We start from the raw sequence: 15,966 nt of genomic DNA on the forward strand, positions 1-15,966 counted from the left end.
ATAAAATAAAAGCCTGTGTGGAGCAGAGACGGTGACCGCTGAAAGAGGAGCTCAGCTCGTAGAGATGGGAAGCGGTAAAATTAATAGCGTTGGGAGGGCAAATTAGGGAGGAGTTGAGAATGTCCCAGTTTAAAATAGGCTGAATTGATTTCCACAGAGTCTGTGACTGTTTTCTGGATTCCTCTTTTAGACTTTAATCTCCTTTAGGATGGGGAGAAATTTATTCATTCATATTGCAAAAATTTACCGTGTTCTTACCTTGTGCGTTGCATTGTTCTAGGATCTTGGGATGCTTTGTGAATAAACAGAGATCCCTGGCCTTGTGGAGTTTGTGTTCTAATGGGGATGGGTGGGGTGATTATTATTGCCCCAAACCAAATAGTGGTCACTAGGGCTGGGACCTGTCCGAGCACCTGACAAGGATGGCCTTATCTGACCTCACAAATGCCCACAAATGCCCTGCTCTGTGAAACCTGTGAGGCTGACAGTGATGGCCCTGTGGCAGAGACGTTGGCACGGAGCAGGAAAGCTGTGGACACACGCTCACCCCAGCCCCCATGCGCTGCTAGTGTAGGTATTTGTCACGTGTGTATTTAGAGCCAAAGCCGGCACGGGACGAGGGGTGGGGAAGGAAAAGGGGGCCCTCAGTGTCCGCCTAAGGACTCTTCTCTATCCTCAGGAACTCAGCGTTGGCCCAAAGTCACACACCCATCAGCAGCACCAGTCCCCAGATGTCTTCATAATAATAACAGCAAACACTTAAGTGGCTCTTACAAAGTGCTGGACACTCTTTAAATACCCTACGATATTTTTTTAAATGTTTTGTAAATTGTATTTACAAACTATTATTTACAATACAAATTAAAAATACTTATTCATTTAATCCCCACGACACCCCCGTGATGGAGACACTATTATTATCCCATTGTACAGATGAGAGAACTGAGTTCACCCAACCCTTCAGTGTCCAAGCTAGAGCTAAAAAACACTTCTAACCCGTGCAATACTGCCTCCGAGAGGAGTTCTGGAAAATGCCATCTTCCTGGACCTCATTACATTTCCAGTGATGCTTTGACACCACATGTAAGTAGCTGGCCCACGGGACCCAGCTCTGGCTCCAAACTGGCAGCGGCCTCAGACTGGCTTAGTGGAAAGAGAACTGAATTAGGAGTCAAAAACTTCGAATTCTGGTCCTAGGTCCACTCCTACCCGGTGTGTATCTTTGGGTAAAAACCCATTTCCCTGGGTTGTGTCTCCCCACCTGGCAAGAAGGGAGCTATAGGGGTTGCCATGCTGGCCCCTCCATCTCCAGGGAGGGGGCTGAGCTGGGACCCGAGTCCTGGGGGAGGGGAGAGCCCTCAGCACAACCCAGTCTCACCCGCCAGCATAAAACAGTCGGAGAGAAGACAGGGTCGGGTTGAACTTCAAGAAACTGCCATTTCATAGTATATATAAGTACATGCCACCCATAGTATATAGAAGTACATGCCACCCTCTCATTACCAAATGTAAAATAGACAGCTAGTGGGAAGCAGCCGCGTAGCACAGGGAGATCAGCTCGGTGCTTTGTGACCACCTAGAGGGGTGGGATGGGGAGGGAGGGAGGGTGGGAGGGAGACGCAAGAGGGAAGAGATATGGGGTTATATGTATATGTATGGCTGATTCACTTTGTTACAAAGCAGAGACTAACACACCATTGTAAAGCAATTATACTCCAATAAAGATGTTTAAAAAAAAATGAAAAAGAAAGAAACTGCCATTTTGTAGGTCAAAAGTAGTTGAATAGCAGCGTTTCAGATAGTCCTGCCTGAGGCTACCAGCAGCTGCCATGCTTTGCGGCCTTGTGGGTGCTGAGCCCAGAGTGAAGCAGCTTATGAAAGGAAGCTCCCTTATCTCCACACAGCCCACGAGGCCGGCTTTAGCGCTGCCATCGCAGAAGCAGGGAAGCTGAGGAATGGGTCAGGGAGGCAGTGGATGACTTCCTGGGGTCGGTGGTGGAGACGGGTGGATCTGAGCCTGCGCCCGCCAGATTCCAGAACCCGCGCCCGTAACCACCGGCAGCGCACGCCACCACACCCACAGCCCGGACTCGGAGGTCTGAAAGGCTTCCTCAGAAAAAGGCAAGCGGTGGAGGGTCCCCGCTTGCCCCTCTCCTGCTGGTAGCACCACCTCATGGTAGCACCGTCCAGATCCAGCGGCTCTGTTGTCAGCGTTCACCTGCCCACCTTAGGAAGCTGCTTTGGCAGTTTACAAATCGGTATTGAGTTCCTCCCGTGTGCCGGAAGACAGATACACGCATAAGCCCTGGTCCCTGCCCTGTTCTGGGAGCCCAGAACGATGAGAGCCAGTAAGCCTGGAGAGCAGGAGAGAGGCACACTGCAGCCTTCCCAGAGGAAAACCCTTGAGCTTGGGTCCGTCTGGGGTACAGCATGTGCCTGTTGGCTACCACGTTGACATCGTGCCTCTCTCCAAAGAGCGGGCAGCTGCGGGCATCTAGTCTGCCAACAGCACCAGCAGAGCAAGCAGCCTCTTCCCAAGAAAACCCCATTTCCAGAGGGTTCAACAACTCCGCTCAGGCCCAGCTTGCTGGGATTCCCACCCCAAGCTGAGAGGAGCTCTCTCAACACCCACACCAGCACAAGACCGCGGAGCTTCCTTCTGGAAGTTCAGACGAGCAATAACTTGAGGGCAGCATTAGGAGTTCTCCTGAGCTGAGGCTTCTCCCCACATTCGTCATCTGACATGCCCCCTGGACACCCCAAGAACAGAGCGGGTGCCATATCAGGGGTTTGAGGGGAATGAGCTGGCACACTCTTTAAAATTGCCATCGTCCGAGGCATCCCCAAATGTCGCACCATCACTCCATAATTACCTGGTGCAGAAGAACTCTTGTTTATGCCAACAAAGGAACAGGCAGGTCAACTCTTTGAGAAGTGAGAAGCTGTACCTCAAGGCGTGTATTCCAGGTTGGATCCCGGGGCCTGGGCTGGAAGTCGGGGATGTGAGCAGAGGCCGTGGGAACCCAGCTTCTAGAACAATGCAGCCCCCGTATTCCTCCAGCCTCACCTGGAGCCTCAAGGTCTCCTCTATCGGGCTTGTGCCTATAAACACCTAAGGGAGGCCCTGACCTCTGCCACCCACTCACCCGCTGGCATGCTCCAAGGCGATGTCGGTGTACGGACCCAGCCTTGGCCTAGTTAGGATGCTGTGCCTCTCATTAAATCTGTCTAGTTCTCTACACAGTCACGCGCTGGATCAGGATGAGCCACGCGCAGCCGGAGTCAAGCTCACCTCTGAAATGGATGCATCGAGCAAGATGTCTGCACAGAGGCAGATAGACTCGCCAGGGCCCGGGTGAGTCTGCAAGTGCAGGGACAGGGAAGAGGAGGAGCTGGAGCCATGCAGGACTCAGCTCCTCTTCTGGCTTTGCCAGGGTCAGCTGGGTGAGCAAGCAACTCCTTGACCGCTTGGGGCCTCAGTTTCCTCTTCTGAAAAATTAGAGCAGAATTATCACAGTGGACTCAAAGCTGCATGAGTACAGACCGTATGCCTCACCTGCTACTCCAACCCAGAATCAAGAGCGTTTCTGGATGGACCTAGAGATTGTCATACTGAGAGAAGTAACTCGGACAGAGAAAGACAAATACCAGGTGATATCACTTATACGTGGAATCTAAAAAAAGGGTACAAATGAACTTATCTACAAAACAGAAATAGAGTGACAGATGTAGAAAACGAACTTATGGTTACCAGGGGGTAAGGGGGGAGGGGTAAACTGGGAGATTGGAATTGACATATACACACAACTTCTGAGCCATAATTTCTCTCTAAACTTCCTGCTGTGTTCAGGTCTAAAGGCTTCGATTCTTATTCCCCCATAGTCGTTAAATTAAAATAAACACATCTCCTGGCCACGTAACAGTCCCCGAAGAACGATAACACCAGGGTAGATACAGAATGACCTAAGAATAACCTATTTATTTATGGCACCTGGAGAGTTATCTTTCTTGCTCTTGAGATAAAATATATATTTCTATCACATATATATGATTTTATATTTTTTCCAGCACTTCTGTGTGTTTAGGAAATTCCATGTGACCTTGGGAAAGTTATTTAACCTCTGTATGTCAGGCTTCCTCATCATAAGATTGTAGCGATGGTTAAACAAGTTAATTCATGTACGGTGCTTAGAATGGAACCTCGCCCAGAGGTGGTCAATAAATGTTAGGATAATTATTCCTGCTTCAGCTCAGTTCTTTTTCTTGACCAGACCTGGTCCATCACCTTTACATACCTCAAATGTATTTTTCAAATAACCACAACAATTTTTTCAACTTTAAGCTTTTAAATTCCTCTCCTCTCCCCACTCCCAACAGCAAACTGAACACAAAAAGTTATTAGATCATCTTAAAAGAAATTCTCTTACAGTGAATTAAACTAACTGCACTTGGATATTCAATGTCTGCCAATGCACAATTATAATAATCACTTTAAAGTAAATGGTTTATGATTATTAAATCCATGAATGAGCTATCAAAATTATCACCCAGGGCTTCCCTGGTGGCGCAGTGGTTGGGAGTCCGCCCGCCGATGCAGGGGACAAGGGTTCGTGCCCCGGTCCGGGAAGATCCCACATGCCGCGGAGCGGCTGGGCCCGTGAGCCATGGCCGCTGGGCCTGCGCGTCCGCAACGGGAGAGGCCACAACAGTGAGCGGCCCGCGTACCGCAAAAAAAAAAAAAAAAAAAAATTATCACCCAGAAAATGTCACAAAAGCTTCTGGTCAAGGGCATCCCAGTTCTTGAAAGGGATTTCTCAGTGTCCCAGTCCATTCAGGCTGCTACATACCACAGACTGAGGGGCTTAGAAACAACAGAAATTTATTTCTCACTGTTCTGGAGGCTGGGAAGTTCAAGATCAAGGCACTGGCAGGTTTGGTGTGTGGTGAGAACCCTCTTCCTGGTTCAGAGATGGATGTCTCCTCTCTGTATCTTACATAGTGCAAATGGCAAGGGAGCTCTCTGGGGTCTCTTTTTTTTTTTTTTTTTTTGTGGTATGCGGGCCTTCCTCTGCTGTGGCCTCTCCCGTTGCCGGGCCCAGGCTCCGGACGCGCAGGCCCAGCGGCCATGGCTCACGGGCCCAGCCGCTCCGCGGCACGCGGGATCCTCCCAGACCGGGGCGCGAACCCGGTTCCCCTGCATCGGCAGGCGGACGCGCAACCACTGCGCCACCAGGGAAGCCCTGGGGTCTCTTTTATAAGGACACTTAGGTCCCTCATAGGCTGAGCCCTCACGACCTCATCGCCTCCCAGAGGACCCATCTTCTATACCACCACATCGGGGGATCGTTTTCAACTTATGAATTTGGGCAGGGGCGGGTGGGGACACCAACATTCAGTCTATGGCACTCAGTTTCATCCCAAAATATGCCCATAGCAGAATAGTAGACAATCTTTAAAAAGAGTGATGGATTTAAAGTGTGCTGAATTGGAAAACTACCAAGAAACAGATACACAACAGTGTGTACGTGCTGTGGTCCAGCCTAAGTAAAACAAAGGATATAGGGGTGTGTGTGTGTGTGTGTGTGTGTGTGTGTGTGTGAGAGAGAGAGAGAGAGAGAGAGAGAGAGAAATTATGCATAGAGAGAACATTTCTGGAAGGATACGCATGGAACTGTTAACAGAGGTTATGTAAAATGTTTCTGAGTAGGAAACCTGTCACTTGACAGGTTCAGAACTGTGTCAGCCGATTCAATGGCATATTGAGTGGGATGGGGTGGGGAGGACTGGAAGTAACTGGGAGAGACTGAAGCCAGGAGACCTGTTTAGAGGACATCATGGCAATGGTATAGGTGAGAATTGATGGGGGCCTATTCTAAAGCAGTGAGATGCAGTGGGGGAGGAAAAGAGAAATTAGATTCATTTTTGAGGTGCTTCCAGTGGTACCCCCAGGGCCTAGCACAGTACCTATACCTGCTAGGTGCTCCAAAATGTACACAACGAATGGTCTCCTGTATAGAAGACTTAGAACTCCAGCTCCTACAGACATCTGCTGGGCACCTCAAGACACCAATCCCACAGACGCCGTGACCCCCTTCTCAGAGTTTGCTCACCCAGCCCGGGGCCCTGGGAAGCAGGTTCGGGAGACGGGGTCCACAGGCAGGTGAAGCCAGGGCCCATGTTTCCCTTGTGCCCCTCTTGCCCTGCCCACCCTGGAGTGTGGCACGGGTTCCTGCCCTGCCCAACTGCCCTCGCTCCACCAGGCCCCCCACCAACAGCCTCTGCCACTCTGCAGGCAACCTCTGAGCTGAGCTCTGAGCTCTGTACATACGTGGCAGGGAAGTGGTGTCTCCAAAAAGCCGTGGGCCTGGCCTCCCTCGGGACCTAAGGGGAGACAGGAAAACTACAAATGAGAAAGGGGGAAAGTGAGCCAAAAAAATCAGATATAACTGTACACACACATATACACTCACACATGCACCTGCCACCATAACATTGTGCACTTAGCAGGTGCTTAGAATAGGTTTCCTAAAGGCGTGAGACAATGAAGGCGAATGAACAGGAAGATAAGGAATCTCAGGAATGTGACATATGAGGAGCGGTTGAAGCAGAGAGAACGGATCCTCCTGAAGAACAGAACATTCGGCGGATACCCCCCAAACCCTGTACGTGTAAAAGCTCCACTGGGAGCCTTTGGTGGTCGGGGCAGTGAGGAGAAGGGGAAATAATTGCATTTATTCTGGTAACTTCTGAGCCTAATGTGGGGTTTGGTTTATAGTGTCCTGCTCAAATGTTTGTGGAATGAACGAAGGGGTGTGTGGATGGATGGAAGGACGGGTGGGTGGATGGATGGATGGATGGATGGACGGATAAGAAACCAAGTCTATCCGGCTTTCAGAGGCAAAACTGAAACCATATTTTCATGGCAATCAGAGGGCTGTGGTAGACAGCTTTCAAAGCTGGCCCTCAGCGACCCCTGTGCCCTAGGACTCATACCTCTGTGTAACCCCCTACCTCTGAGTATAGGCAGTACCTGATGACTTCCCCCCAAAGAGTAGAATATAGCAAAGGGGAAGGGACGTTACTTCTGTGAGTAGACTGCAAAGGCCGGTGACGTCCACCTTCCCGGAATCTCTGTTGCACACCTTGGTGACAAGCTGCCACAGTGAAGAGGCCTTTGTGGGGCCTCAGGTCAACGGTCAGCGAGGAGCTGAGGGCCTCAGTCCAAGAGTCCGCAAGGAAGCGAGTGCTGCCAGCAAGCTCGTGAACGTGGAGGGAGATCCTTCCCTAGTGGAGCTTTGAGAAATGATCGCCATCCCACTGGCACCTGGCGTGCAGCCTGTGAGGGACCCTGGGCAGAGGACTCATCTAAGCCGTGCCCATATTCCTGACCCACAGAAACTATGAGACAGCAAATGTCTGTTGCTTCAAGCCACTACATCTTGGGTTAGTTTGTTGCCAGCGACAGATAGCTAATACAGTGGCTGATATGAGTTTAATATAAACATGGGCATCCTGGCAATTAAACTTGGCAAATGATGGTAGTGGTTAAGAGCCCAGGTTTTGGTACTGATTAGATGGGGTTTGAATCCTGGATTCCCAACTTACTAGCTGTGTGGCTTTGGGCAAGATGATCAACTTCTATGAGCCTCTGTTTCTATGTCTTTAAAATGGGCGTGATTCTCTGCTCATAGAGATAGCACAGGGATTACATAAAACGATTATGTAAAGTACTTAGCCCAGGACCTGTCACTGAATAGAAGGTAGCTATTAGCAACAACAACAACAACGATAGTAATAGTAACGGAGCAAGTTCCCTCACAAAGCAGCAAGGGTCCCATACCTGGAAGGGATGGAGCTGAGTCACGATGTCACGTGCAAGAAGTGAATGGACCCCTAGAGGACCGCAAGCCCTTTCCTCTCAAGGGGCCACCGGGCTTACCTTGCACCGGGGTGCAGCACCAGCTGCTTCACTCGGAGCCTTCGCTCCGAGCAGCACTTTTCCTCCTGCACGGCCTCTGGGTCAGGTGTACGGCCGCCACCCTGGCCGGGCCCATGGGCTCCAGGAAGGTAAACACCCAGCCAGGAAATGATTGTCACGGGCACGGGGCCAGCGCTGAGCCAGGCGGGTCTGAAGGTCAGGAATGTTTCCCAGGGAGCCTTTTCCAGGAGAGGACAGAGCCTCTGGCTGCGGGTCTCTGGGATGGAAAAGAGGGCTTCCAAGCACACCGGCCTGCTCTGAGGACCCCGACAGGACACAGGACAGGAGATCGAGAGCCGTCCAGGGGGCTCCAACCCCCAGGAGCTCTTCACTGACAGGTGAGCAAATGGTTTTAGTATTTTTTTAATGAAATGAGATGAAACGCGATAATGATCCAAGGTGTGGCCCAGGCCGCATAGGGAAGACCCCGGGCAGGTGTGTGAAGGGAGAGGCAATCCCACTCCCCCCTTCACTGAGAAAGAGAGTCAGGAGAGGAAACAGCCCTGGATCTCACTCGTCTTAGCTTCATCACTCTCCCCTCCGGGACTCAGTTTCACCATCTGTGAACTGGGGTAATGATTCCTTCCAGGCTCCTCTCCCGTGAAGGCTACAGGAGCAAGTGAGATAGTGAACAGGACTGGCTACAGAAGTTGCAGGGCCCCATGCAAAATGAATAAGGGGGCCCCTTGTTCAAAAATTATTAAGAATTTCAAGAATGAAGAATTTTAGAATTATTAAGAACTGCAAGAGCAGAGCGTTAAACTAAGTGAGGGGTCCTTCTAAGGGCAGGGCCCTGTGTGACTGCACAGGTCACACGCCTATGGCTCCAGCACTAAAAAATAAATGTACACGTAAAGTGTGAAGTGCTAAACAAACTGTGATTACTAGGTGCCCGTGGCTCAAATCTCAGGGTCAGGAAGCACACCTGGGGAACGGAAGTCACAGTGGTGAAGTGACAGCCCACTGCAACGCTGCTCAGGGTACCGTCTCAGAGGGCGCCACCCTCCCCCCCAACCTTCTGGACTTGCACCGCCATCTGGCATCAAGCCAAAGCCTGGTGCAATTCAAATGTCTGGGGACATAGTTTTCTTGGATGTGGCGATGGTAGGTTGTTCTTTTCGACCTTGATTTAAAGTTTGTTCATTTGCAGCAGTATGAATGGATCATGAGATTATCATACTTGTGAAGTAAGCCAGACAGAAAGATAATTATCATATGGTATCACTTATATGTGGAATCTTAAAAAAATGATATAAAATGAACTTATATACAAAACAGAAGCAGATGCACAGACATAGGAAGCAAACTTATGATTACCAAAGGGGAAGAGGGGGAGGGATAAATTAGGAGTATGGGATTAACATGTATTAGTAGTTATATATATAACTACTATATATAAAATAGATAACCAACAAGGACCTACTGTACAGCACAGGGAACTCTACTCAGTATTTTATAATAACCTATAAGGGAAAAGAATCTGAAAAAAAAATGTACGTTTAACTGAATCACTTTGCTGTATACCTGAAACTAACATAATATTGTAAATCAACTATACTTCAATTTTAAAAAAAGATCTATTGTATCAGTTGTACTAGCAAAAAAAAAAAATTAATAAAATAAAGTAAAATTTGGGATGTTCACACAGTCCCTGGCTACACAGCACTGGGACTTGTGGATTCCTATACTTCTGACAGTTCTGCCGAGTTCTGACAATGGTAACTGGAAAAATGCTTAGGTTAACACACTAAGACGGCTGGTGGGAATGTCCCAACGCCCCCGCCCCCCCATCACATCTTTGTCCTCCCCTCCCCTTCTCCCTCTCCGCTTTTGCACTCAAATTTTCTCTTCCCTTTTCACTCCTGTCCTGGCTGCCCTTGGCATTGGTTAACCCTGCAGCAGTAGAAATCGGGGACTCCAGGGGTGTCTCAAGCATTCTGGTCCGTGAAAACAAACAACAGACCATCTTCCTTGATGCCACCCTCAATTCCACCCCTTCCCGGAGTCCAAATTCTCTTGAAAACCCTCTCTTGGAGGAGCTCCCCGGGAAAGGCAGGGCGTCATGCTAATGACAGTGGCCAGAGATGGAGGAAGACCACTGCTTTAAGAACTTGCCTGTAGACCTCTCTGACCTCTGCAAGGGTAGCCCAGGAAGCTTACACTAGTGGACGAACCAGCCCAGAGGCTCAGAGGAGGAGGCCAGATCTAGCTGCCTCGCCCTGCTGGCTCCACCGTGGACGCTGTAGCCACTGTTTGTCTCAGCAGTTAGCGAGCCCGCCAGTCCTGCATCAGACAGCCCATCTACCGGGACCGGTCCTTTCCCCATGTCCGTGAGCCCACTGCCACCCTAAGTAGGTGTCAACACTGCTGCTCTAAGGTTACCCAAGCATCCCCCGAGAAAGACAAAAGTCCTTCCTTTGTTCTTTCAACAAATAATCCCCGAACACCTGGGGCAGGTAAGGTGTCTACCTTAATTGGCCTCACCTTTGGAATGGAAAAAAAATGAGGATCCTCAGAGGGATATCAGGAAGGCCTGCATGGAGGAGGTGGCCTTTGAACTGGGCATCACTAAACAACCTAACTTCACTTCTTAATTATTTTACAAGAGGAGAAGAGCTGATGAGTAGGGTTTTATGTATTATGAAGTAAGTCTCCCTAACTTGGAAAATAAGGTACTAATTTTTCCACGCTTAACCCCAACTGAACGTTGCAAGTTCTTTAAATAGCACTCTTTTACAGAGAGCACATTCCCAGAGAAAGGACAGCAGGGTTTCAACAAGGTGATACAGGAGCCCCACAGGGCCTGGTGATGGCGGAAGCAGAGGCAAGGACCTGGGGAAGCAGGAGGCCTGTTTAAAGGATGCTGATGGAACAGGTTTGCTAGAGCAGAGGCAAGGTGGTGGTGAGGTGGCCCCAACCCATGTGGCCTGGACCCCAAAGGTCCCCAGAGATCACAGCAGGGGTCCACATGGCCAGCATGTCTCAGGGGGCACCCATTCCTCACGTCCATACTCCAGCACTAGCTGGCTTTGCCTCCATCACCTTCACTTATGGCCAGAGGTTTGTGCACCAGCAGTGGTGTCTCCTACAGCTAGGAACTCTGACCATCAATTATCCAGGTCTTTGAAGAGTTTAAAATGGGACATTGATTCCTTATTATTTAATGACTATGTTTCCTATCAGAGATAAACCCTTCAAAACACAGACTCTCCAATAGACAAGAGCTTGGACCATGCCTTAAAAGGCTCAGAGACGCTTGGGAGCCACTGGGGAGGGACCAGCAGGGATGAGGAAGGCAGGCACGCTGGATCTAAGGACCTTGACCCCCAGGCTCTGTCCGGAAGTGGCAAGGGCTGGTCTCGGGTGGCTGACTCGGGGAGCACTGTGCAATCCCACGTGCTGGTCTGTATGACCTGCTTATCTCCGTGTTTCAATCCACCACGGCAGCGTGCTCCTTGCAGACGGTCTCCTCAGAGAACACCTCATCCAGCCGGTCGGTATCTGTGGCACCCTTGGGGTGCCGCAAATACCATGGTAAGATGTGATAAGATGCGCAGAGCCCCTGCCCCTCTCCCAAGCTCTCCACCTTCATTCCGAGCCCCTCAGCTGCATCTGCCCCTTTACTGCTGTCCAAATAAGAAGATTTAAGAAAGCCCAATTTCCTACTCACAGCTGATTCATTTGGCGTTCTGGAGCCAAAACAGATTCCCATTAAACCCCACTAATGGGACAAAAAGCTTCCAAGTATTTTAAATTTATAAAACCTTGGCATGATGGGCTTTACATGATGCTCTCTTGGATGTAAATCTGTTCATGAAAGTGAGTACATCTATAAAGATATTTTTGCTCTCATCTGAGTGACAACAACATTCCTTTGTGGATTCTTGAACACTGGAGGAAAGCCCTCTTGTCTGCCAAGTTCCTTTTTAGGAAGTTAGCGTTGAACTTAAAAATGATTTTAAGGTTCTTTGTTTCTGGATTAAAAAGGCATCTGGCACATGGACAGTTTTTCCTGGTGCCTGAAATATCAGAGCAGTCGCCTAGAACTAAATTTCTGCAGTTTTCTGCCTTCTTTGGCACTGGTTCAGAGTCAAGATCAAAGTCACTCGCAGTCGGCTAAAGTGGGTTCCAGGTCACGGGTAAGACAGGGAGAGATTCCAGCTTGGGGTCAAAATGAAGCCATCTTGTTGCTCAATCAAAGGTAAACAGATCCACCTAAGCTATGCTTGGAGAAACATTATTATAGCTGATTTGTGTATCCATCGGTGAAATAGCACAGAAATTGTCAAAATAAAGTAGCCTGGGTAGGTGTGCAGCGTCTTTTAACAGTGGCCACAGGCTGTAGAGGCCAAGGTGGTACTTGTGTAACAGAGGCCCAGGCTGGGTCAGTGTCTATCACTTTGCCAGAGCCAGGCTGCCTCCACCACCTGCTGGCTGTGTGACCTTGGCTGAGTCAGTTAACCTCTCTGAACCTCCACATTCTCTACGGTGAAAATGGAGGACATGGCACAAGGACAATAATGATTGTATAGGCTCGCCCTGAGTGTTCAATGAGATGATGAATGAATTGAAGATGAACTACCCAGTGAGTAGAATGTGGTTCTATTACTACTATCCCAATGGGAGTTGAGAAAGAAAATGGACCTTTTCTTTTTTTTTCCAATATAGAAGTTGACTTTCAGTAGCAGGGAGAGGGAGTACCCTGGAGGTCCAGTGGTTAGGACTTGGTACTTTCACTGCCGAGGGCCCAGGTTCAATCCCTGGTCGGGGAACTAAGATCCCACAAACCGTGCGGTGCAGCCAAAAAAAAAAATAAAAGTAGCAGGGAGAGAATTTATTAGTTCACATAGTTAGAGAATTGAGCACAAAACACTAGTGCGTACACAAGAACCCTCAAACGTAAAGAGAGTGGGCATCCTTTGAAGAGTTGGCCCAATCTGCCTCAAGGGCTCTGAGCTTGTCCAAATTTAAGGAACCCCATTCCTCCACGGCACCACTCATGTCTGCCTGTGGTCAGCTAGGAAGACCACACACCCAGCAATGTTTCCCTCGAGGAGTCAGCACATTGGATTCGATGATTATTTTCCTCCAGTAAATATCTCCTGGTAAGCGAAGACATTGTTTCTGGCAAAAACCTAATGCTCCAACATTTTTTCCTTCCAGTTTCATTGAGATGTAACTGACAGGCAGCACGCTGTAACTTTAAGGTGGACAGCATAGTGATTTGACTTACATAGATCGTGAAACGTTTACCCCAATAAGTTTAGTGATCACCCATCATCTCATATAGATACAGAATTAAAGAAATAGAATAAAAAATAGTTTCCTTTGCGATGAGGACTCTTAGGGTTTATGCTTTTAACAACTGTCATAGATAACACGTAGCAGTGTCCTATTTATCATGTTGTACGTTACATCTTATAACATAACTGGAAATTTTTGACTTTTCAGTGCCCTCTTCCAATTCCCCCTTTCCGTATCCCCTGCTTCTGGTAACCACAAATCTGATCTCTTTTTCTGAGTTCGTTTGTTTTTGAAGTATAATTGGGCTACAATACTATGTTACTTCCTGTTACCCAACATAATTTGACATTTCTATACATTTCCACATGATCACCATGGTAAGTCTAATTACAATATGCCATCAAACAAAGGTATTACATAGGTATTGGCTGTATTCCCCATACTGTACATTTCATAGCCCTGACTCATTTATTTTGCAGCTGGAAATTTGTACCTCTTAATCTCCCTGGCCTATTTCTTCCCTTCCCTACCCTCCTACCCTCTGGCAACCACCTGTTTGTTCTCTGTATCTATAACCCTGTTTCTGTTTTGTTATGTTTGTCCATTTGTTCTGTTTCATAGATTCCATGTATAAGTGAAATCATACATTACTGTTCTTTCTCTGTTTGACTTATTTCACTTAGCATAATAATAACCTCTAGGCCCATCCATGTTGTCGCAAATGGCAAGATTACATTCTTTTTTATGGCTGAGTAATATTCCATTTTGTGTGTGAGTGTGTGTGTGTGTGTGTGTGTGTGTATTTATATATATGTATATCTATATATATACCACATCTTCTTTATCCATATTCGTCTATTGATGCACACTTATGTTGCTTCCATATTTGGCTATTGTAAATAATGCTGCAATGAACACAGGGGTGCATATTAGTGCATATTAGAATCAGTGTTTTCATTTTCTTCAGATAAATACCCAGGAGTGGAATTGCTGGATTGTATGGAGTTCTAGTTTTAATTTTTTGAGGAACTACCATACTGTCTTCCACAGTGGTCGCACCAATTTACAATCCCACCAACAGTGCACGAGGGTTCCCTTTTCTCCACATCCTTGCCATCACTTGTTATTTGCTGTCTTTTTGATGATAGCTATTCTGACAGGTGGTATCTCACTGTGGTTTTGATTTGCCTTTCCCTCATGGTTAGCGATGTTGAGCAGCCTTTCATGTGTCTGTTGGCCATCTGTATGTCTTCTTTGGGAAAATGTCTGTTCAGACCATCTGCCCATTTTTTAATCAGGTTGTTTGCTTTTTTGATGTTGAGTTGTATGAATTCTTTGTATATTTTGTATATTAACCCCTTATAGGATATATTTTTTGCAAATATCTTCTCCCATTCAATAGGTGGCCTTTTCATGTTGTTGATAGTTTCCTTCACTGTGCAAAAGCTTTTTAGTTTGATGTAGTCCCATTTGTTTATTTTTGCTTTTGTCTCCCTTGCCTGAGGAGACATAGCCCAAAAATATATATATAGTATTAAGACCAATGTCAAAGGACTTACTGCCTATGATTTCTTCTAGAAGTTTTATGGTTTCAGGTCTTAGATTTAAGTCTTTAATCCGTTTGGAATTTATTTTTGTGTGTGGTATGAGAGAGTAGTCCAATTTGATTCTTTTGCATGTAGCTGTCCAGTTTTTCCAAAACCACTTATTGAAGAGGCTGTCTTTTCCCCATTGTATATTCTTGCCTCCTTTGTTGTAGATTAATTGCCCATACAAATGTGGGTTCATTTCTGGGCTCTCTATTCTGTTCCATTGATTTATGTCTGGTTTTTTTGCCAGTACTATACTCTTTTCACTACTGCAGCTTTTATTATAGTTTGAAATCAGGGAGTGTGATACCTCCAGCTTTGTTTTTCCTTATCAAGATTGTTTTGGCTATCCGGGGTGTTTTGTGTTTCCATGCAAATTTTAGAATTATTTGTTTTAGTTCTGTGAAAAATGTGGCTGGGATTTTGATAGAGATTGCATTGAATCTGTAGCTTGTCTTGGGTAGCATGGTCGTTTTAACAATATTAATTCTTCCAGTGCATGAACACAGTATTATCTTTCCATCTGTTTGCGTCATCTTCAATTTCTTTCACCAATGTCTTATAGTTTTCCAAGTACAGGTCTTTTACCTCCTTAGTTAGATTTACCCCTAAGTACTTTATTCTTTTTGATGCAATTGTAAATGGTATTGTTTTCTTAATTTCTCTGATAGTTTGCTGTGTATACAAATGCAGTAGATTTCTGTATATTAATTTTGAATCCTGCAACTTAACCAAATTCATTGATGAGTTCTAGTAGGGGTTTTTTGGTGGTGTCTTTAGGATTTTCTATGTATAGTATCATGTCATCTGCAAACAGTGATAGTTGTACTTCTTCCTTTCCAATTTGGATTCCTTTTATTTCTTTTTCTCATCTGATTCCTGTGGCTAGGACTTCCAATACTGTTATCCAGCAAGGGCTGACTGCCCCATGCACACAGAAGCCAATGCTATGGCACCAGCTTTTGAGAAAAGAGCTTTATTGCGAGGTGTCCCTGTAAGGAGACAGGAGGCAGATCTCAAATCTGTCTCCCCAGTCCAGGGTTTGGGGTAAAATTTAAGAAGTTAGGGGATTTCAAATTTGGAAGCTAATTGGCTAGTCTTAAATCAGTCCATATAAGCTACTCATGCTGCTGGAAGCCAGATTTTCCTTATTGA

The 15,966-nt window shown here is 47.1% G+C and overlaps 1 protein-coding gene across 1 annotated transcript in view; it reads left to right on the plus strand.

The window, feature by feature from the left end:
• The first annotated feature begins 8,179 nt into the window (after nucleotides 1-8,179).
• LOC114484707 (ephexin-1-like) overlaps nucleotides 8,180-15,966 on the plus strand; it is a 34,372-nt gene continuing 26,585 nt past the window's right edge. The window contains exon 1 of the mRNA XM_028482717.1: nucleotides 8,180-8,316. The gene's annotated coding sequence lies outside the window, so the exon portion shown is untranslated. The remainder of the gene's footprint in view (nucleotides 8,317-15,966) is intronic.

The sequence above is a fragment of the Physeter macrocephalus genome, chromosome 2 (assembly GCF_002837175.3).
Source record: "Physeter macrocephalus isolate SW-GA chromosome 2, ASM283717v5, whole genome shotgun sequence".
Lineage (NCBI taxonomy): Eukaryota > Metazoa > Chordata > Mammalia > Artiodactyla > Physeteridae > Physeter > Physeter macrocephalus.